The sequence below is a fragment of the Cetorhinus maximus genome, chromosome 27 (assembly GCF_964194155.1).
Source record: "Cetorhinus maximus chromosome 27, sCetMax3.hap1.1, whole genome shotgun sequence".
Lineage (NCBI taxonomy): Eukaryota > Metazoa > Chordata > Chondrichthyes > Lamniformes > Cetorhinidae > Cetorhinus > Cetorhinus maximus.
The window spans coordinates 14420415-14438982 of record NC_135905.1 but is presented as its reverse complement, the minus strand read 5'-3'; positions in this window follow the sequence as shown (position 1 = coordinate 14438982).

Here is an 18568-nt window from a genome sequence, read left to right as displayed (position 1 = left end):
TGATTATAACCACTATTCCCATTACTTCAGACAGCAGCTTTTGGCTGTTCTGCAGTTCCCATTTCCACCTCCTCTAGACCCGTCTTTTGTCTCTTTACTTGTCTCATTACCATTCACTTCTGCCATGCACCATCATCCTTGTTGTTATCTAATCTCTCCTGCCTATCACAGAACTTCCCTTTCACTCTTTCCTCCCTCCTTCTCCCTTCCCTTCCTCTGAACTTGCTTAAAACCCGGTTGTGGCTCTGCCTTTTGCCAGTTCTGATGAAAAGTCATCAACTCGAAACATTAACTCTGTTTCTCCCCCCACAGAAGCTGCCTGACCTGCTGAGTATTTCCAGTACTTTCTGTTTTCAATTCATGAACACTTTTAAATAGGCCTGTGGATTCTTTGTTGCTTACTGTAACACAACTTTAAGGCTGCCAGAGACATACATTTGATGGAAAGGGATGATTTATATGATGCGTCAGAAGCAAGAAGCTAAAGCCACTAGGGACATGCAAAATGATTGTGTGCAGTTGTTTATTGCTCAGGCTTATTGGCTACAACTAGTATCCAATCACATGAGTAACAGTTAGACAATGGCCTGGATATTTCATGTTGCTGCAATTCCAGTGAAGACCAGGGTTGCATTTAGTTACATAAGACTAGAAGAAATAGGAGCAGCAATAGGCCATTCGGCCCCTCAAACCTGCTCCGCCATTCAATAAGATTATGGCTGATCTGATTGTGGCCTCAACTCCACTTTCCCGCTCCCCCTATTACCCTCGACTCCCTCGTAGATCAAAAATCTGATTAAATTCTGCCTTGAATATATTCAGTGATCAATTCTCTACCTGGGGTAGAGAATTCCAAAGAGAAAAAAAATCCTCCTCACCTCTGCCTTAAATGGGAGGTCCCCTATTCTGAAATGATGCCCTTAGTTCTAGATACCCCTAGGAGGGAAACTTCCTCTCAGCATCCACTTTGACAAGCCCCCTCAGAACCTCATATGTTTTAATAAGATCGTACCGGTCATTTTATAAAGAAACTACCCGTAGGGAGTGACAAATCTTTCTCAGAAGCCCTTGCTGAAGACCACCTTGGACATAACACTGTAGCAAGGATCATTCTAAAGTGATACAGCATTCTGAAATGAAAATCTTTATTTAAATTACATGTAAATAATGTTTGCATTTATGTTGCATCTTCTTGTGTTGAAATTCCTCAAAACACTTCACATAATTAATTGCCCTGTAGTGCACTGACTGCTGTAATGTTGGCAAATGCCACAAATAGGATTGAGATGAATTCATGGTGTGCTGGGAGGACAGTAGGCCAAGACTTTTGCTGCTCTTTTTTGAATATGAAGTGAGATGTTTAACATCCATTGGAACCATTAGAATAGATGGATGGCATCTTGATTTTACCTGTCAATAGACATCTGGTGCTTCTGTCATTACAGCACCCCTTCAGCACTATACTGGAGTATAAAGGGCATAGCCTCAACCTTTATCAATCACTTAAAAATTAATTAACCTGTCAGTGTTGCACATAATGTAACTTCAATAATAATAAAAGTAAATAAAATGTTTTGCTTGGATCAGTATACACAGGTAAATCACCAACACTTTTAAAGTAACAGTTACATCATTATTGTGAGTCTACACTCCTATTGCTTCGGTGCTGGGTACCAAGTACACCTTTAGTTTGCTTACCAGGAGTACACCAAAACTCTGTTTGTGGCCTGGGCTCTTTGATCTCTGGACTGATTCAACATATATAATAATGCAGAGGTGGCACAACACAGCTGGCAGGTGCAAGTAAGTCTGAGCACTGTCTAATTGTGTGGGTTAACTCCCTATCACTGCTTCCTGCCTCTTTCCAGTTCCTCCTTTCATGTTGTTTTCTAACGTTCCTTATGATGTTCCCAACCTCTTTCGATCTCTTCCCATATGTTTGATCTCATTCCCAGTTTTCTTTTTCCTGGTTATTAGCCAGGCATCCCAAATTTGCCAGTTTTTTTTCCTTTGACCACTATAATTTGCTACTCATACAATTGATTGATGATTAAAAAATACCCCAACATACAAATAATTCTGATTGTGGGATTTAGCAAAGGGAAAACAGGTTGTCTGTAATGTAGAGCTTTTTTAAAAGATAATTGATTGTAGCAAGATAATACTTCCATATCACCTGGAGTGATGATAATGTGAGTCCAAGAGGCAGAGGGTAAGTTGTGTTAGAAATTCAAGTCAATTATGTTTGTGGTGCCTAATGTACTATATTGACAAGACTATCAAGCACTCCTCAGTGAACGACTGCACAGACATTATATCATACACATGGTGGGTGGGAAGGAAGAGATAGAACATGACACATCAATATGCATTGACAGTTATGCCGCAGAATGTGGTTGTAAGTAAATTATGCGTCAATGCTTTGGGAGAAGCATTTTGCCCAAAATTTCCTGACTTAGGGGCCAACTAAACAATAGTTAAGTTGGACAAAACGACTGAATTACAAACATGTGAGCCAAGGTTCTTTCCAGTTCATGGTTTCACTTCTTGAGAAAAATCCACCCTTTTTAGCTTTCAAGGAGCAAGACTCTTATTTTAAAACTGCAATGCCCCACAAGTGTTCCAACGTAAAGACAAGGGCTAAGGAAATTATGCTGCTGAACAAGTTTCCTTCAGGTGCCATGTATTATGAAGATATCGAACATTTCACAGCACTGGGCTAATTTTATGCCTACAGGGAACTTAGGAACAAGAATTGGACATTCAGCCCTTCCAAACCTGTTCTACCATTCAATTAGCTCTTGGCTGACCTGTACCTCAATTTCAGTTATCCACCTTTGATCTATATCCTTTGCTACACTTAGCAACAAAAATCTATTGTATTGAGTGTTGAAAGCTTCAAATGATCCAGCATCACAATTGTTTGGGCGGACATTCTAACCCAAGCTATATGACTGAAATGCATTGGTGTGAATAAAAGTTGGGGGTTGCTGCTGTTGACTTGTACTGTGAAAGCTTCAATGGGAATGCTTAGTGAGGGAGCTGTGTTGTATATCTTTCAGGATGTGAGGATGTCTCTGCATACATCACCAAAGGGAGATGATATATCCATTGTGTCTTAGTTTCACTTTTGTTTTAAGCAGCAGGACAAACAACAATTCCAAGCTTTACAACAATGTAAAACTGAACTCATGTGCCCGGTCTTAATACGTGAAAACACGATGGGCGGAATTTTCCACCCCCGTTGGCCTAAGGTGTCATGAGTGCGGCGACATGAGTGGACAATATGGTGGGAAGGCCAAGAATCGGTGTCATGACATGGTGAAACCAGTTTGCGATCGTCCCCTCTGCCCGTCAATGCCGGGTCACCTTCCCTGTTGCTGCATGTTGGGAACATCATTTTAAAACATCTGCATCTAATCATAAGCCCTGCTCGCCAGAATCATCTCCCCACCCCCCCACGCCAAATTTACCACCCACGCAGCGGGAAAACACACCGGCCCAGAACATGTCTGGACAAGTGAGACGTGCAGGAGTCGGGACTTACCGCCGGGGCCTTGCTCACATCGTGGACATCCAAGGAGCAGGAGATGCTGGAGCCCCGACAGCTACTGGACCCTGGAGGAACACATGACGCACATGGATTCTGATGGACATGACTGTGCCACGAAGCAGCTTACGGCAGGTGGAAGGTCACTGTTTAGGGTCTGCTTTGGAGCATCAGGGTCTTGGCCATTGTCTGTTACAGATGGTCGTCAAGGGGTTGGAGGGCAAGGTCCAGCTGTGAGTGGGAGAGGAAGGTGTATCAGGGGGTGGTGAGGTTGGGAGGGAGGAACGATGGTGCTTGGGGGTGGGGGGGGTGGCATGAGGTTGGGAGGGTGGAACGATGGTGCTGGAGGGTGAGGTTGGGAGGCGGGATGGAGTACGAGGAGAGGAGGGTGTAACAGGGGAAAATGTGGAAACTGAGGAGGTAGGTGTAGAGGGAGGAAAGTGTAAGGGAAAGAGCTCGGAGTGGGGGGGAAGGAATTTGGAGCAGGGATGGACTTCGGGGGAGGAAGGAGTTGAGGGGGAGGAGGGAGCTCAGAGGGGGGAAGGAGTCCAGGGGGTGGAAGGAGTTCAGAGGGGGAATGGGGTCCAGGGGGAGGAGGGAGTTAGGGTGGAGGAAGGAGTAAGGGTGGAGGAAGGAGTAAGAGGATGATGTCTAAGTGAACGTGCAAGGGAAGGGTCAATAGAGTTGATGATTGCCTCCTAGGGAGTGAAATGAGGGTGAGCATAGTAGGAAGGAGTGGTGAGAATGAGAGAGGCAGAGTGAGCCGGCAGGGTGGGAGGGTGAGGGTTTGATGGTAACAGTAGAAGGGACGGCGAGGGTGGTTGGTGGGGACTTGGAGGCAGACATGGATCCTGGAGTGGGAAGCAGGGGCGCAGGGAGGTCAATGTGGATGGGGCCGGGATTCTCGGGAAGATAGGGAACGTGCACATTCACCTGGACAACCCGGAGAGAGAAGGGTTCTGGCTGGTAGGCAATGGTGGGGCAGTGGAGGGCGATGCCAGGGTGGGGGGTCAACAGTGATGGGGGAAAGGACATGGGTGCTTGGGGGAGGGGAAAGGACGGGGGAGCTGAAGACATACTTTACAACAACCATCTTGTAGAATAAAAAGTGAGCGGAGCCTCATGTTGGGTGATGACAGGCGCTGCTGGGAGTGTGATCAGTGGCTGGGCGGAGATACAGATCAGCTCAGATGGACAACAGAAAGAGAATCCTAGCAGCAGCATTGAAAATGCTGGGGATAGTGAGATGAGTGTGATGGAGGAAGACTACGTGTGCATAAGAGAGTGCTCGCACGAGGCTCCGAAAGACCCTGCCACACACACACTTCTCCCTCCACAATCACCCGTGGGCTGGCTGTGTGCAACTGAACTGCTACTGGGGGGTGGGGTGGAAAGGCTGTGGGAGGATTTGCGAGGCCTGTAAAAAAAGCTGAAAGACACCATTACACATTATTCAGTGAAAGCAAATGTATTTTCAGATTATAAAGTGACAAAATGTGTTCACCTGTGCAGCCACTTATGGTCAGAAATTCTTAACTCTTCTAGGCCTACCACCTCTTCTAGGTGCTGCCCTGACATCTGCAGCAGGGGTGGAGACTGGACAATGGTTGGCCCTGTTGCCTCTGATGAAGTTAGCGTGGGTCCATTGGAGAGCAGAGGCCTTGAGAACCCCAGCTTGCTTTGGCTGTCCTCCTGTGGTCCAGCTGCTCCCTCTGTGGTGACAGAACGAGGTTGAGGGGGTCACAGGTCAAGGGGGCTCAGGGGGAGTGGACAGCCTCTGAGATTCCTGAGTGGATGACCCAGGGGTGCCCAACTGCTGCTTCTCTGCCCTTTGGGTGCCCGAGGGCCCCGGCCTGACTCCTTGAGGGGAAGGAGTACCTGGAGGGACATCAAGGTGCCCCCTTTCTGTCTCGTGTTGCCACTGCAGGAACTCAGCCATGGGTACCGCGATGGAGTGCAGGTCTCCACGCAGCTCCATGTTCTGCTGGACCAGGGTCTCCCAGGCGTCTGCCATCCTTCCCATGAAGGCACATGTGGGCACCACTTCATCAGAGAGCAGGCGGACACAGTCCTCCAACTCGTGTGGCACTCTGTTGAGGGCTTCCAACAGCTCCACGTGATGTTCCTCCTGCCTTCTGCTGACTCTCCATGATGGGTTGAAAGGCCGAATCCAGAGGCTTATCATCTGACTTGGACCTCATAGGTGCCTCTTCCCCAGTTGCCCTCCGAGCGCTGGGAGCTTGGCTGAACCTGCCTCCTCCCTCTGTGGGCAAGTGTCCCTGCGGTGACCACCAGGGATTGTGATAAAAGGGACAGATTTCCAATCCCTGCTTTTACCTTGACCTAGAGGCCTCCCAACAGCTCCCGTGAAAACGCAGGGCCTGCAATGCTGTTGGGTTATAATTGGAGAACGCCGATGCTGAGGGAAAACCATTTACTTGTCGACAAATGCACTATCGATTTGAAGCCACTAAAACCGTGACAAACGGTGGAGCTGATTTTTCATTCGGCTTCTCACTGTCAAAAGTGAGAGCGTTTCCGTTTGTGGCTGCACCCATGCAAATCTCTCCCTCTACCAACCAGGCTTGGGTTCTTGTTTTAACAACATCTTCCACTTATGAAAGAACAAAAGAAAGGCCTGCATTTATATAACTCCTTTCACAACCTCAAGACATCCCAAAGTGTTTTACAATTAATGAAGTACTTTTTGAAGTTACCGCTACGATGTAGGGAATATCTATACTGAGGCCAGGATTTTTCAGTCAGCGTGCGGGGGCGGGCCTGACTCACCGGTGTGTAAAATGACGCACGATGACGTCAGGCGTGCGTCCCGACGTGTTTCGTTCGATGGGGGCGCGCGCTGGAGTTGGCTGCGCGTCTGCCGATAATTGATAGGCCTATTAAGGCCATTAACAAAGTAATTAATGCCCTCAGTTCAGATCGAGGAGGAGAAGCTAATTGCTAGGACTGGAGAGTGATCTCACAGCTCCTCAGAAAGGTTCCTTTGACAAAGAAAATTAAAATAAAACATGTTCATTTGCCGGTTACTGAAGAACCCATATCAGTAACTAACTTTGCACAGGGATTATTCAGTGGATGGTAGGCCCCTAGCCACCATGGTCAAGGGGCCTAAAGCCTGTTTTAGGTAGCCGTCCATGATGCCTTAAAGGGGCCCTACAAAATTGGCCAGTGGGATCAGCATCTGCTAGATTGGGAGCAGGCTATTCCATTGCTAAATTGGTGTGCTCTGCTCCTGTTTTACACCCAAGAATGGACCCAATTTTTACCTCTGTGGATTTCAGTGAGCTGTTCTAACACATGAGCATCACATCCCAGCTCTATCCTGTTCTTGCCTGTCGCCCAGCTTTCTGGCAGGATAGCACCAGGAGCAACAACTCTCTCCTTTGACCCCGGGACACCGAGCCTAATCATTACGGCCCCTCATATAAAATCAGCTAAAGCCTTTCCAGTTGAACCTGGGCCTTTTCCGATGTGTGACTCAGCACCACCTCAAGGGGGCCATACAAAACCACCAAGGGGCTTCCCATTTCCAAATTCACACCCTCGGGAATGAGGCAAAGGACTGCCTTTCGTTGGCATTTCAGTCAGCAGTCAATCAATGAGCTAGCTCTGTAATATGAAGTGGGTTGAAAGCCTTTAATTGGAACCGAACAGAAGATGCACTTTTGAGAGATTCGGTTACTTACAACATGCTTTTATGCTCCTTCATCCTTTTATTCTAAGTAATTGATTTCCACTGAGGACTGATTGAAGCTGAGGCTTCTAACTGCGTCTGTGGTGCAATTCCCTGTGGAATAATCCCATAATTGCAGCTCAGCCTAGGTCCCAGACAGGTGTCAATTTCCAGGGGTCGTCCCTGGAAGGGTGGAATATTTGATCCAGGCTGTGGATGCCCCTCCCAGTTGGTATCTGTGGGGTAGGCAAGCTTTTATCTGACTTTAACCCTCCATCTGGAGCCCAGCTTTGCTCACTATGTCTGGTTCTGTGTCATTAGCAGAATGTAATCTCTTGGGTGTGATTGTAGACAAGAGTGGCTTGTTACAATACCGAGCAGATATTGGTTTAATAAAACAGCTCTGATCTTCTTTAATCTTTTGCCCTAAGCAGAAGCAAGCAATAAATTTAATGCTGTTTCAGGGGTGTGGGGTCAGAAACTTAATTGCTCGGTGAGATTTTTGAGTCAGCACTTCAAAATTTAAACATAATTTGAATTTATATTAATTTGTAGCCAGTGGTAATGCTGTAGTTTATAAAAAATATATAATTTATATTAGATAAAATATACATATAAATATAAAAATGTGAGTTAATTCAACTTTGCTCTCTCTGTTTCTATAATGTTATTGAAGTTTGAAGCAGCAATGGGTCATGCTAACGTTCTTCATCTTTCTTTTGGTTTATGTAGTACATGGTTTGTGGTGTCCTTTATATACATAACTATTTAACTATTGTAGGCATTACTCAGAGAAGACAAACAGGGGCATGTTATGCCAACAGTATCCAAGGGTGAGTTATAGGGTCAGCCTCTCTGAGGGTGAGTTATAGGGTCAGCCTCTCTGAGGGTGAGTTATAGGGTCAGCCTCTCTGAGGGTGAGTTATGGGGTCAGCCTCTCTGAGGGTGAGTTATGGGGTCAGCCTCTCTGAGGGTGAGTTATGGGGTCAGCCTCTATGAGGGTGAGTTATGGGGTCAGCCTCTCTGAGGGTGAGTTATAGGGTCAGCCTCTCTGAGGGTGAGTTATGGGGGTCAGTGGGTAAAACCTTTTGTTTGGTGGTTGCGCGCCCGAGCCGACTGAGCGTCAAAGGCGTGCGATGACGTTGGGCGTGCGTCCTGATGTCATCGCGCACTCACGTGATATTTCGGTCGGCGGGCGCACGCCGGAGTCGTCAGTGTGCCCGCCGGCAATTAAAAGGCAGTGTTATTTATATTTCTGAGGGGAAGCATGAATTCATATTTGCCAACACTCTAGTGGACTGTGACAATATGCCTATGTTTTTTTAAAATTCTTTAAGGGATGTGGGCATCAATGGCAAACCTAGTGTTTGTTGACTATCCCTAATTGCCCTTTTAAGGGGTTACTAAGAGTTACATGTAGCCCAGACCAGGTAAAGACAGCAGATTTCCTTTCCTAAAGGGCATTATTGAACCAGATGGGTTTGAACAATGGTGAAGCTCACCATTACTGAATTAATTCCAGATTTTGTTAACTGAATTCCAACTGTGGGACTTGAACCTGTGTCTCCAGAGTATTAGCTTTGGCCTTTACGTTTAGTGGCATTACCACTATGCCACCATCATGTCCCTATGGAGGGAAGTGCTAATGTGCAGTAACTTGAGCTGGGTTTCAATTGAACCAAGTGGCTGAATTCTTGAAGCTCCAATTATATCCACTCCTTGCCAAACCTCCCCAAAATATTCTCTGCACTAAGCCTAAGAGGTTTGACTTCAGAAGGAGTTATGTAACCACTTCAGAGCCAATCAATTTTACTACTTGACACGATATCACCACAAGTACTCATTATTGTTTGAACCAGCTCCTGTTTTGCATAGCAAGTGTTATTAACACCATAGCTTAAGGTAATTCTACCTGACATAGATTATGGTGGCCCAGAATGGATTTAGACTCCAAGTAAATGCTATTAAAAAACTATAAACTTTCCCAGATACAGGTAATGGAAAACATAATGAGTGAGAAGTTGGGTTTTTGTGATATATCTCATGAGCTGTTAAATTGGATACAGAGCTATGGATTTTCATCTTGTAATGTTACTTATTTCAGGGTCCCTCATACAAGGATAAATTTACATCTGATAAACAAGTTTTGGCCTAATCACTGTAGGCAGCTATGGACAGATTGGGAACACCACCACCTGCAAACTCCCTTCCAAGCCACTCACCATCCTGACTTGCAGCAATATCACTGTTTCTTCAGTCGCTGGGTCAAAATTCTGGAACAGCACTGTGGGTGTACCTACACCACATGGGCTGCAGCGGTTCAAGAAGGCAGACAAAGACTGAGCTAGAGATTGGTTTGGGCTCATTTTGGATGTAAACTCAAAGCTACAGAAGGTTTTTTAAATTCTTTATTGGGTTGTGGATGTCACAGGCAAGGTCAGCATGTTTTGCCCATCTCTAATTGCCCTTGAGAAGGTGGCGGTGAGCTGCCTTCTTGAACTCTGCAGTCCATGTGGTGTGGGTACACCCACAGTGCTGTTAGGAAGGGAGCTCCAGGATTTTGATCCAGCAACAGTGAAGGAACGGTGATATATTTCCAAGTCAGGATGATGAGCAGCTTGGAGGGGAACTTGCAGGTGGTAATGTTCCCATGAGCCTGCTGCCCTTGGCCCTCTAGACAGTAGAGGTTGCAGGCCTGAAAGGTGCTGTCGAAGGAGGCTTGGTGAGTTGCTCATGCCTGAAGATAAACCCAAGTAGCCATAACTGGGGGCAAGCTGAGGGTGCTGATCATACCTCCAAATGTAGGAGGCTGGTTGACCCCAAGATACCGGCTGGGGAGCTGAATGGAATCCGAGGTGAGGGGATGGAATGTGTGCTTTGGCCCAAAGACATTAGAATCAATCTTCCCAATGCTTAACAATGCCTAAAGGCAGGGAGAGGTGACAATGTCAGGCACATGCATGGAGAAGAAGCTAACGTTTGACTGTCAGGAACTGGCTTGAGAGGAAATGAAAGTGATGAGGCCAGAAGGGAGGAATATGTGAGAGGCCACAGAGAATAGATGAGGAGTGATTATGAAAAATGGAGAAATGAGAATTGGAACTGGGAAGTGAGAGAGGACAGAAGGGATAATGTAGAATTCCATGAATTCCTCACATATATTCCTAAGGATATGGAGGAGGCAGCTTGGAGAAGGGGTTTGCTGATTGAAATCTGAGGTTTAGTCCTCCAGGTTGATACTGGGCTAATAGGAAGGTATGACTATGGAGAACAAAATTACTGTTTGATGCGATAGGCAAGATATGGCACTGTATAATCAAGAACTGTACACTGCATATACTTTAAACTGTGGACCATGGATCTGAGTCCACAAAGCTAGCTGCTGTAGGAGGGGATAGTGGAAGAAATAGAGACAGATGAATCTGCTGGGAAAAGGACATAGAAAGTGAAGGTAAGGAAGTTATTGAGCAGGTTGATGGAATAGTTGATGTTGATGGAGGTGGGATGCCAGAGGAGAAGAAGGTCATCCAAGAAGGTGGGCGTGAAAGAGTTAAGAGGGCAGTTATTCTTTTAAAGAGAAGATGAGAGGATGGAGGATTTGGAACAGGGTACATGATATATACATGAGACACGAGCACAAAAATCTAGGCTGACACTCCAGTGCAATACTGAGGGAGTGCTGTACTGTTGGAGGCGCCATCTCTCAAATGAGATGTTAAACTAAGGCCCTGTCTGTCCTCTCAGGTGGATGTTAAGCATCCTATGGCACTAATTTAAAGAAGAGCAGCGGAGTTATCCCTGGTGTCCTGGCCAATATTTATCAATGACAGATTACAACCTCACTAGTTTTTTGATAAAACTTTATACATACTCGTTGTTATTTCTAAATTGTAAAACTGGACCTTGGCTGAACACGATCCTTAAAATGGCTGAAGGTTTGTCTGTCTGTGAGCCCAGGACAAATGAAGCCACTTTGCAGTTTTGGGAAAACTCACGTCTCGTTACCCCTGAGAAGTCACTAACCTGAAGACTGCACAGTCAAACTTCAAAGAGAGCTATAGAAAGGCCATTTGCATTTGATAACCCAGGCTTGCCAGCAGGAGACAAAGGGTCTGCTAAGACAAAAGTCCCTTCAAGCATTCCTTTCAACTCATAATGCCTGGGATGTTTAGCAGTTTTTGAGACTCGGCCAAATTCCACATGATGGATACACATCCTTTGTTGAAGATCTGGTGGTGAGGTGGAGGATCATGTGATATAGGCCTCTGGCTTGTTGAACAAGTAATATTGCCTTACTGAGCTGAATAACTCAGTCTGCTGCTTTAATATCTGCCTAACAGGCCACATAGAAAGGAGCTCTGCCGATGTTGAATTCCTGGCTCCATCTACACTGCTTCTGTTGGAAGTTCTGAACCATCGCCTACAAGACTGATTCATCTCTGTGTGCATATCTCATCATGTGAAGTCAATACCACTGGGAAAGTGAATTATCCAGCATCGGTTTTTAACCCGCTAACCTCCGTGAAGGAATACCTCATTGGACTTTGATTCTGGACCCATGTGAACCAATATTTATTTCCTGTGTGGTCTCTGTACTGTAAAACCTTCTTTTCGCTATCCCTGTCTTTACTGTCTGAGTGTGGAGGTGATGTTGCGAACCCTCCTTCCCGCATTTTGAGTGTGTGCAAATACACTAGCCCTTTGAGTTCATCCTAACTCGATTTTGTTGTGGGGTTATTAATAGAAAATTGGATCACACAAAAACCGAGGGGCTGGGGAAATACGCCACACTTATATAGAGGGAAAAAAATCTAAGCACCTTTCTGTTTAAATTAATCGCCCCCTATCCGTAACATATCCTTCAATAAACATCACAAAAAACAGATTATCTGAGTCATCATTACAATTGCTGCTTGTGGGAGCTTGCTGTGCACAAATTGAGTGCCACATTTCCTACATTACAACAGTGGCTGCATTTCAAAAGTACTTCATTGACTATGAAGTGCTTTGGGATACCCTGAGGTTGTGAAAGGTGCTATATAAATGCAAGTATTTATTTCTTTATTACTTCATAGGAAACATTCAGTCACCAGGGGCAGTTAATGGAGATAGCAGTACAGAAAATCTCTATATCCCTATAGAATAAACTATAGTGGAATTACAAACTTGCAGTAACTGTTCTAATAGTGTGGTTCAGCTTTGTTTCCTGTACTGCACTGTGTTGTACAATTTCTATTAGTCATCCTTAATTGGCTTAGAGATTCATTACAATTAAGCTTCATTGGGACATTTTGTCACTCTAGCCCCAGCATTCTGTGTTTTCTGGTAGGAGTCATGTCTTTCTCCACAATCATTGCAGTGTCGAATACCGGAGCCTAATTATTATATGCAATTAGTTATTTTTATTAAGGCAAAATACTGCGGATGCTGGAAATCTGAAACAAAAAGAAAAATTGCTGGAAAACTCAGCAGGTCTGACAGAATCTATGGAGAGAGAGACAGAGATAACGTTTCTAGTCCGTATGACTCTCCTTCAGATCCCTAGACTCTTCTTTAGCTCTTCAGATCTGAAGGGGAGTCATATGGACTCGAAACATGATCTCTGCCACTGTCCCTACAGATGCTGTCAGACCTGCTGAGTTTTTCCAGCATTTTTTCTTTTCGCTAGTTATTTTTATGGACTGTCATTACGCTACCTTTACTTCTGGCTTGTAACTGAAGGGATGTGTTCCTGGAAGATTGGCCAGTGGGTTCAATGCTTTAACCCTCTGAATACTTCAGTGGTATTTCTGCACAAAAGGAAAAACAGATTTTCTTGTTTTGTTCATTGTAAAGATGTGTGTGGAGAAATGGGCAGTGATTCTGTGGCACAGAGTTTTCTCTGATGGCGCCTGGGTGTATACGCTTTGGGGTTGAACAGAGCGGAAAATCAAGCAAACTTATTTCAACTTTTTATAATCGATCCCTGTATCTATAAGCAAATAAAATCATATGAACATACCAGCTAGGAGCTGGAGTCGGACACTCAGCCTTTCAAACCCGCTGCGCCATTCAATAAGGTCATGGCTGATCTGATTGTACCCTTGCACCTACCCCCCAATAACCTTTCACCCCTTTGATTCTCAAGAATCTATCTAACTCTGCCTTAAAAATATTCAAAGACCCCGCTTCCATTGCCTTTGTCTTAAATGAGCGACCTCTTATTTTTAAACTGTGACCTCTAGTTTTAGATTTTCCAACAATCCACCCTGTCAAGACCCCTCAGGATCTTAAAGGTTTCGATCAAGTCACCTCCTACTCTTCTAAACACCAGTGGATACCAGCCTAACTTGTCCAACCTTTCCTCATAAGACAACCCGCCCATTCCTGGTGTTAGACTATTCAACCTTCTCTGAACTGCTTCTAACACATTTATATGCTTCCTTAATTAAGGAGATTAATACTGTATACAGTACTCTAGACGTGATCTCACCATTTAGATAATAAGCTTCCTTTTTATTCTTCCTGCCAAAATGGACAATTTCACATTTGTACACATTATACTTCATTTGCAGATCTTTGCCCACTCATTTAACCTATCTATGTCACTTTATAGCCTCCTTATGTCACCTTCACAAATTACTTTCCTAACCATCTTTGTGTCATCAGCAAATTTAGCCACCATACCATCTGTCCCTTCATCTAAGTCATTTATATAAATTGTAAAAAGCTGAGGCCCCAGCACTGATCCCTGTGGCACACCCCTCATCACATCCTGCCAAGCAGAAAAAGACCCATTTATGGCTACCCTCTGCTTCCTGTTAGCCAGCCAATCTCCTATCCATGCCAATGTGTTACCCCACTACACCATGAGCTTTTATTTTCTGCAATAACCTTTGATGTGCCACTTTATCAAATGCCTTCTAAAATCTAAGTACAGTACATCCACCGGTTCTCCTTTATCCACAGCACATGTGACTCATTCAAAGAACTCCAATAAATTGGTTAAACATGATTTCCCTTTCACAAAACCATGTTGACTGTGCATGATTACCTTGAATTTTTCTAAGTGCCCTGCTATTACATCTTTAATAATAGCTCTCCAACATTTTCCCTATGATAGATGTTAAGCTAATTGGCCTATAGTTTCCTGCTTTCTGTTTCCTCCTCTTTTTGAATAAAGGAATTACATTTGCTATTTTCCAATCTAATGGAGCCTTCCCCGAATCTAGGAAATTCATGAACTTTGTGAGCATGATATTAGTGACCAAAGGATTTGCGTGCTGGCATGATAGTCCTTTGCTATTTTAGCCATCTGGAATCAAATTATCAGACTGTGTCATGTGATCTGAGTGTGCCAATCATTTGTTCGCTGCTATTCCCAACAACGATTCCGAGGCTTAAATAATGGCCCCGAATACCCATGGATCAAATTCCCAGTGATTATGCCAGGATTGCAGCTCCACACTGGCCTTGTCAGTGCTGACAGAGCTTATTCCCGTAACGTTGACCGGAAATTCCTGAAGTCCGCGGCGACCCAGCCGAACCATTTCCCAGTGAGACTCCTGCCACAGTCATGCCGGCTGGGCAGCATCTTTCAGGCTATTCGGAGCCAATACTTTTCTAAAATAGTCATCAACAGAACAACTGCTGAAACTGTTTTGCAGATAGCTTTCGAATTGCACAATTCCCTATCACCATTGTAGAATCATTTTTTAGAACGGCTAAGATTGAATTTAACGTGACCTGTTAAGAAACGCTGATGCCAATTTTCCAACATGAGCGCTGATAAGGAAGAGCAATGAGTTTGATGTTCACAGATTTCACACTCATCTGACTGCACAGTGTTCCCCAAATGTCAGCCCTTATTACTTACTTAAGGCGACCTCCGAGCCCATATTGCCTTTGGCATTGGGAGTTTGCTACAGATTTGGCTGGGAAATTGTTACAGTCAGAATTGTAAAGCCATGTGTCCTTTAAAGGTAAATGGCCAGATAGGTAGATTTTAAGAAATGCTTTAGTAAAGACTGAATAGGGCACAAACAAAAACTGTCTGCCAACCCCAAGAGAAGGAGAAATGTATGGAAGGCACAAAATGGTACCTGTGGCCAAGAGGCCATTTGGCAGCATCCAAACCGATACTGTTTGAAGGCTGGTGAAGTGAACCTGTAACTGCACGAATGGATGCAAGGATGGTTGCTCTGTCTGTCACATCTATGCCAGAGGTCAGAGCCAAAGCTGAGTGAGCCCTTAGACAGTCTTACAGTCTGTCCCACATGCCCAAACTCCAGCCGGGCACACAGTTGAGGTGCAGCTTACAACTAACATCCTTGGCAAACTCACATCTCCATTAAGTCACCCTAGTACAGCCTACCAGCATTATGCAAGGCTAAGCATTGGGACACAGGATGGACTACAGTGTAACACGTAGCTGTTATCAAGGCCTTCTCTACTTTAGGAATGTAACTGACCCAGAGTGTCATAACTTGCTAGAGACACAATACTTCCATTATCCCCTATTTGTTCTGCCCTCCAGCCCCCACAGTAAGGGGTTGGGTAAACACATTGGCTGGGATCGTCCCAGGTTTGCACGGAGTGTGGTAGCGGTGGATGTTTTACCCGCTGGCCACAATGGCGGGTTTTTTGCGCCATATCGTCCCATTCCCACTTCATTAATTATGCATTCGTGGGAAACACACGCTGGGTCCTCTGATTCGCCCACTCCAGCATCAGCTCAGCCCTTCGGTAAACCAGGTGCCATATTTAAAGGCCGCCCCTGCAAAGACCTAGCACTCTTCAGGGGATAGGAAGCTGCTGGGAACTGATGGCTGGCAAAGGGAGGAAACACGCTGCCCCCAGACACCTCCCTGAAGCGCCTATTGGATGCAGTGGAGACCGGTTGCGGTGTCCTCTACCCCTGCTCTCAGCGAAGGCCAGGTCACCAATCCAGCCTGGGAGGTGGTGGTCAGCGCCAATGCCCTGCAAAAGAGGACAGCCACCCAGTGCAGGAAGAGGATGAATTGTCTTATCCATTCCGCCAGGATAAGTCGCTCTTCTCATCACTTTCAACTCACAAACCCATCACACATCCACAGGGATCTCACACCTCAAGGGACAACACCACTAACTCTCACACACACCCTCACATCTCCATCAGGCTCATACCCTCTCGAGCTCGTGTCCTGATCCTGTCCACGGCTCCACTCACCACACAAACATTCCCCTCAGTGCCCTGTGTCCTGCTCACACTCTCTCCATCTGTTTTCATGCAGGAGAAGCTGGCTCACAACAGCAGGGAGAGGTCCCAGACTGGGGGTGGAGTAACCCACATTAGGCCCCTCACTCACTTTGAGGAAGGTACCATCGTACTGACTGGTGTGAACGTGGACCCTGCCTGCGGCGACAGTGAGTTTGGCGGTGATGGTGAGTTTGGCGGTGACGGTGAGTTTGGCGGTGACGGTGAGTTTGGCGGTGATGGTGAGTTTGGCGGTGACGGTGAGTTTGGCGGCGACAGTGAGTTTGGCGGCGACGGTGAGTTTGGTGGCCAGTGAATTTGGTGGCGACAGTGAGTTTGGCAGCGAACACCCACGTGAGGATCTTGCACCACATCATCCCTCTCTCAATGCAACTGTGAGTGCTCTCTCTCTTGCTTCTGACTCTACTGCCATGCACTAATTATCTGTACTTTGATTCACAGGGAGCTCTGCCAAGTGACCAGCACCCTCAGGCAGACAGTCCCTCAGCTCGATCCAGGACCTCACCTCCAGCCAAGTGGACAGCTCCTCCCTTGAAGAGCTGGAAATAAGTAGCCTGGAAGACCTGTCACAGCGCTTACCCACACCCTCCACCAGCGCAGAGACAGACACCTCGGTGGGACCTAGATCTAGAGCAGGCTCGGGTTCACAATCTGGTGGTCACTGCAGGGACACGTGTCCACAGTGGGAGGAGGCAGGTTCAGCCGAGCACCCAGGCACTCGGAGGGCTGCTGGGTAAGAGGCATCTGTGAGGTCCGAGTCAGATGACGAGCCTCTGGATTCGGCCTTCCAACTCATCATGGAGAGTCAGCGGAAGGCGGGGGAATGTCAAGCAGAGCTGTTGGAAGCCCTCAACAGAGTGGCACGCGAGTCAGAGGAGTGCGTCTGCCTCCTCTATGATGAAGTAGTGCCCACATGTGCGCGTATGGAGGTCTCCATGGGGAGGATGGTGGAAGCCATGGAGACCCTGGCCCAGCAGAACGAGGAGATGCGCGTAGACCTGCACTCCATCGCCGAAGCCATGGATGAGTTCTTACAGTGGCAAAAGGAGAGGGAAAGGGGGCACCTCGATGTCCCTCCAGCTGCTCCTTCCCCTCAAGGAGTCAGGCTGGGACCTTTGGACACCTGAAGGGAGGAGGAGCAGCAGCTGGACACCCCTGGGTCATCCATTCAGGAATCTCAGAAGCTGTCCTCTCCCTCCGAGTCCCCTTTGTCTGTGATCCCCCTCAACCCCTCGTACTCTGTCACCACAGAGGGAGCAGCTGGCCCATGGGAGGACCCATGGTGAAGTCATCAGAGGCAACTGGCCCAACCATTGCACAGTCTCCATGCCTGCTGCGGATGTCAGGGCAGCACCTAGAAGAGGTGGTGGGCCTAGAAAAGTTAAGAAACTCTTGTCACAAGTGGCTGCACAGGTGAACACAGTTTGTCACTTTATAATCTGAAAATATATTCACTTTCACTGAATAAAGTGCAATGTTGTCTTTCAGCTTGATTGACAGGCTTCGTGAGTCCTCCCATGGCATTGCTCCCCACAACTAGCAGTTCAGCTGCACACAGCCAGACCACGAGTGATTGTCGGGGGAGAACTGTGTGTGTGTGGCAGAGCCTTTCAGAGCCACATACGAGCACTCTCCCAAGTACGCAGAGCCTTCATTCATCACACTCACCTTACTGTCCCGAGCATTTTCAATGCTGCCTGCTGGGGTTCTCATTCAGCTGTCCCTCTGAGCTGATCTGTATCTCCACCCACCCACTGACCACACTCCCATGCAGAACCTGTGCCCGTCCAACATGAGGCTCTGCTCACTTTCGATTTTGACAGCCATGGTAGTAATGAAGTATACTATTAGCTCCCCTTTCCTTTCCCTCCCTCAGTCACCCATGTCCGTTCCCCCTTCACTGCCGACCCCCATGACATCACCTTCCACCTCCCCACCATCACCTACCAACCTGAACCCTTGTCTTTCCAGGATGACCAGGTGAATGTGCACGTTCACTCTCTTCCTGAGAATCCTACCCCCATCCATATTGACCTCCCCGACCTCCTCCTTCCCACCCCCAGGGTCCATGTCTGCCTCTGAGTCCCCA